The sequence below is a fragment of the Macaca nemestrina genome, chromosome 4 (assembly GCF_043159975.1).
Source record: "Macaca nemestrina isolate mMacNem1 chromosome 4, mMacNem.hap1, whole genome shotgun sequence".
NCBI classification, from domain to species: domain Eukaryota; kingdom Metazoa; phylum Chordata; class Mammalia; order Primates; family Cercopithecidae; genus Macaca; species Macaca nemestrina.
Genome location: NC_092128.1, coordinates 126171618 through 126176844, shown reverse-complemented (window position 1 = coordinate 126176844; position 5227 = coordinate 126171618). Strand labels below are relative to the sequence as shown.

Here is a 5227-nt window from a genome sequence, read left to right as displayed (position 1 = left end):
CTCCAAGTTATGTACAGGGGCTGGGAGGAGGGAAACTGCCGCTGCAGGTCCCCCAGCTCTCCCCCTCTCACAGCTGCAGGGGTAGGGGGTATATATATAAGAGGAGCAGGCCTTGGCCAGGTGCGGTGGCTCACACCTGTAATCCCAGCACTTTGGGAGGCAGAGGTGGGAGGATCACAAGGTCAGGAGATCGAGACCAGCCTGGCCAAGATGGTGAAACCCTGTCTCTACTAAAAATACAAAAATTAGCCGGGCATGGTAGCATGCACCTGTAATCCCAGCTACTTGGGAGGCTGAGGCAGGAGAATGGCATCAACGTGGGAGGCGGAGCTTGCAGTGAGCCAAGATCACGCCACTGCACTCCAGTCTGGGCGACAGAGCGAGACTCCGTTTCAAAAAAAAAAAAAAAAGAAAGGAGCAGGCCTTATTCTGCCCCAAACTGAAAGGATGAAATGACTTTACCCGGGAGAAGATAACCATCCTGCCCTCCATTGCTACCCCCACATACTGTCCGTGTCCTCAGGGAGTACTGTGAGTCCTGGGATCTTCTCCGGGGTCCCCCACCTGCCTGTGGTAGTTATGGAGGGACCCGGGGGTGGGGGTCAGGACTAGGGAGTCCCCTTCCAGCCAGGCTGTCCAAGGCCCCGATTCTGGGGCAGAGGCAGTGGCAGGGCAGCCAGGGTTACACCAGAGCATGAGCAGGGTGAGGTGGGGTCAGGCAGTCCTGGGAGTCAGAGCAGGGGCAGCAGTGGTGGACCAGCTATGCACACATCTTCTCCTCCAAGATTTGTTTGCAGAACATCCTGCCCACGCTGCTCCAGCAGCTTCAGGTGGCACCTGCCCCAGCCCAGCCTCTGGGACCCAGGCAGCGGCTCCCAGCGGCCCTGCACCCACCACCAGCATCGGTTTCACCTGCAGTTGAAGATCCATGAGGTGCCCAGAATGTCATGCAGTCGTCACTCCCACCGAGCAGCCCGTGGGGCTGAGGCTCCTCTCATTGGACTGCCCCCCAAATGGCACCGCTGCTGCCCCTGCTCCGACTACCAGCCTCGCAGGACTCCAGAGGCAGTGGCGAGGCAGTGGCGAGGCAGTGGCGAGGCAGTGGCGAGGCAGTGGCGGGGCAGCAGCGCCAGAGCCCCAGCCGGGTGAGGTGTGGTCAGGACCCTCGCGGGGATGGGAGTCGGGGCAGGGGCAGAACAAACCTTGGAGGGGAAGATGTGTGCATAGCGGGCCTGGAGGGCGGCTGTGTCCGGGGGAATTGGAAGAAGCCGTGGGCCTGGAAGACCTGCATGACCAGGGCCGACACCGGTCCAGGACTCGCGCAGTGAGGAGGACAGCGCCTTCTCCAACTTCGGTTCCCTGAGCCCGTCCTTGGCTTATCTACCTGTACAGGCAAAGGGGAAGCTGTCCCCCTCGCACATGGCGCACTTGGGAGTGTTGGGCTCCAGGCTGAAGCTGGAGCATCTTCTCATCTTGCATTTGGGACTGGTGGGGTCCTTGGGTGCGGGTTCCATGTCGGTAGGGTTCCCTCTGCCCCGCCCGCCAAAGCCCAGTCAGTTTCTCCTCTGCAGGCCCAGCCCCCCAGGTGGCTCAGACCAGCTGCTGCCTAGGAAAGCCTTACTGTCGGGAGGGGCCACTATGACTGAGGGGCCTCCTGGCTCCAGGTCGCCCACACTTTCAGGTCTCTTGCGCCAGAAGGTGGCAGGATCCGTTCGGAGGAACCAGGTTGCCTTGGAAGGTGTCGCTGGGCCCCCAGCCCCAGGGGGTAGTAGCCTTAGGGGGGCCTGCTCTGCTGCCCTGACCAGACTCCTGAGCCTTGAAGGCTCCTGGGCCCAGTGAGAAGGAGGTGGCTGCCGAGGTTGAGGAGGAAGCATCCGAGTATGTGGAGGAGCAGGATGGGGCGGGACCATAGCCTTTGCCAAAAACCGCAGATGGATCAGGGGGGCCTTGGGGGCTCAGGATCCAGCAAGGGGCGGCAGGGGGTAAAGGAGGAAGGGATGACAGGTGCAAATGCCTTCCCACCAAAGCCCTTGTTGCCCTCTGGCTCCTTCCCAGAGCTGCCCCCACTCTCAATTGGTCACCCACTCCTTGAACTTGAGATCAGTGTCAGTGGTGCTGAAGCCATCATCAGCAATGACATCATCACCCCTTCCTCCTCATGGATGACCATGTGCTCTTGCTCACTCACTATGTCCTCACTGGCCACATGCTGGGAATAAACAGCTCAAGTGGGCAGCAGCAGGGCTGCCCACTGGTCACCTCCTTCACCAGGGACTGCAAAGTGGCCTGGAGCTCCATACTAGGCAGAAGGCTTTGGGCCAGATACGATGCAGCACCAGACACCACCTGCCTCAGTTCCTGTAGTGCCTGACGGTCCACTTCCTTGCTGTCCAGGCTGTGTACTCCACTGTGGGAGAAGGCTCAGGCCAGGCTGAGCCAGATTCCCTGACTGTGTGCAGCTGTTCTGCCCCACAGAAGCTGCTCCTTGGTATCCCAGCTCTGGAGTGTCTGGGCTGCAACTGACAGGAGCTCAGAGAACACCCCAGGGGCATTGGCAGTGCCGTCTCTGACATGCTCTGCTTCCACGAGCCCTTGTGCCCTTCTGCCAGCCCCTGGCTTGTGGGCTTCGCCTCCAGGCTGGACTTCTTTCAGTCCTTGTTGCAAGTGGGCCACCTTCACCTGGGAGGTCAGGTCATGGTACTTCTCCTTCTCATTGGGCCCCAGGGTGTTCCACCACTCACCCAGGATCTGGCTGACGGTCCGGTTGTCCTGGTTGGGGCCATGCTGGTGGGCCCCGCCAGGACTTGGTGCTGCTTGCTGAAGATCATGACCGCCACTTACGGGCCGCTGGATGTGGTCTTTGTCCCATTTGTTGGGGCTACATTCATCCTTCTCAGAAGATGAGTCCAGGCAGAGCACTGAGGGACTGGGTCTGACATCTGAGAGGAAGGCATCATCATGGTCGTTCTCTGTGTCACTGTCCAGCAGGGGCTCCCCTGAGGGGCCCAGGACTCCTCCTCCATGGTGGGAGGTGGGCTCTTACCAGGTTCAACCACCCCCAAAGTGTGTGGGGGTCCAAGCCCTGGGCTTTCAGGGCAGGTGGTTCCAGGGGGCCGCCCAGGGTCAGCACTCCCTGTCCCACCTGGTGGCCGCTCATGAGCAACCGCTGCTGACTTGGCAGGTTCTTTTGTCTGGTTGGAGGCCACTGAGTGACTGGCAGGTTGCTGGGCCTCACGTGGCTACAGGGAGGGGTCAGGAAGGGGACAGAGTGCCAGGGGAACACGGCCACAGAACAAAGTTCCATGTTCCTCCACATGAAGATGCCGATGCCACTGGAGGCCTTGCTAGACGCAGGCATCAGGGGCCTGTGTGCCGAGTACTTGGTCTCGGCAGGGGGTTCCTGGCAGGCTCTCACACCTCCTCAGCCCCCTCCTCAACCTCAGCACCCCCAACCTAAGACAGCTTGGACCTACAGAAGGGAGGGTGGGAGGGGAGCAGGAGGCCAGGCCTTAAGTTTTTTTTTTTTTTGAGATGCAGTTTGGCCGGCTGGAGTGCAGTGGTGCGATCTCAGCTCACTGAAACCTCCACTTCCTGGGTTCAAGCGATTCTCTGGCCTCAGCCTCCCAAGTCTATGCACCTTTACCGCTGAATATTATATATTTTCTTATGCTTTCATGTGATTAACTGGCATTCTTTTTTTTTCTTTTTGAGACAGAGTGCTGCTCTGTCACCCAGGCTGGAGTGCAGTGGTGTGATCTCGGCTCACTGCAACCTCCGCCTAGTGGTTTAATTGATTCTCCTGCCTCAGCCCCCCGGTAGTTGGGATTACAGGCACCTGCCACCACACCTGGCTAATTTTTTGTATTTTTAGAAGAGGTGGGTTTTCGCATGTTTGCCTGGCTGGTCTTGACCTCCTGACATCAGGCGATCCACCCTCCTCGACCTCCCAAAATGCTGTGATTACAGGCATGAGCCCGGGCACCCAGCTGCTTTCTTTCATTTTTACTTGAAAAACTCCATTAAGCATTTCTTTTAAGGTAGACCTAGTGGTCCTGAATTCCCTCAGCTTTGTTTGTCTAAGGAACATGTTATTTCTTCTTTCTTTCGGAAGGATAGCTTTGTCAGACATAGTATTAGTTGTTGGCAGTTTTTTTCTTTCAGCACTTTGAATATATTCTTCAATTCTCTCCTGACCTGCAAAGCTTCTTCTGAGAAATCTGCTGCTGGTTTAATGAAGATTCTCTTGTCTGTGTCATGCCACTTTTCTCTTGCCTCTTCAACATTTAAAAAAAAAATCTTTGACTTTTGATTATTTGATTATATTGTGATTATGTATATTTGGTTTGAACCCCTTAGGAATCTTTAAGCTTCATGGATTTGGATGTCTAAATCTTTCCCATGATTTAGGCAGTTTCAGCCATTCTTTCTTTAAATAAACTTATTTCTCCTTTCTCTACGTTGCTTCTCAAACTCACATGACAGTGGATTGCCTAATGGTGTCTCGTTGGCTTTCTTTTCTCTCTCCTGTTTTTTGAGCTGTAGTCTTGCTCTGTCACCTAGGGAGGAGTGCAATGGCATGGTCTTGGCTCACTGCAAACTCCCACTTGGGCTCTGCAGCCCAGACTGTCTTGTAACCGCTGCCTCCTCAAAGCGACACCTGGAAGATTCTTCTTCCCTTTGAGGGAGAATCATCGTTGTTGCTTCATCGCTTGTAAGGGACTGAGGTGGGAGAATCATTTGAACCCTGGAGGCAGAGGTTGCTGTGAGCCAAGATCACACCACTACACTCCAGCTGGGGTGACAGAGTAAGACTCTGTTATTAAAAAAAAAAAAGTTCTGGAGATGTATGGTGGTGATGGTTACCCAACACCACGAAACTGTACAGTTAGAAATGGTCATGATGGTGAATTTTACATGTATTTTAGCACAATTAAAATATACATATATGATAATGTATGTATCTATGCATCTAAACCAGATGCTGAGAGACAGGAAGAGGAGCTGATGAAGGCATGCAGTGCCTGAGGGGGACGGTCCCCGCCCAGAGTCCTGGGAAGGCTGGCCACTGCTCTCTGCAGGCAGAACTGGTTGTCCCGGCTGCCCTGGACTCCCTAAAGGCAGGTGCGCACACAGCCACTAGAAGGCAGCATGGGCCCTCGAACGGGGAGCCAGGGCATGAATGATTTCAGGGTTCACCCCCGTCCTCAACTTCTCCAAATGTAAGAGG

The 5227-nt window shown here is 55.6% G+C and overlaps 1 pseudogene; it reads right to left on the bottom strand.

Annotated features, from left to right (window-relative positions):
• Positions 1-1553: 1553 nt before the first annotated feature.
• Positions 1554-4692, bottom strand: LOC105493075 (protein capicua homolog; annotated as a pseudogene).
• Positions 4693-5227: the final 535 nt, after the last annotated feature.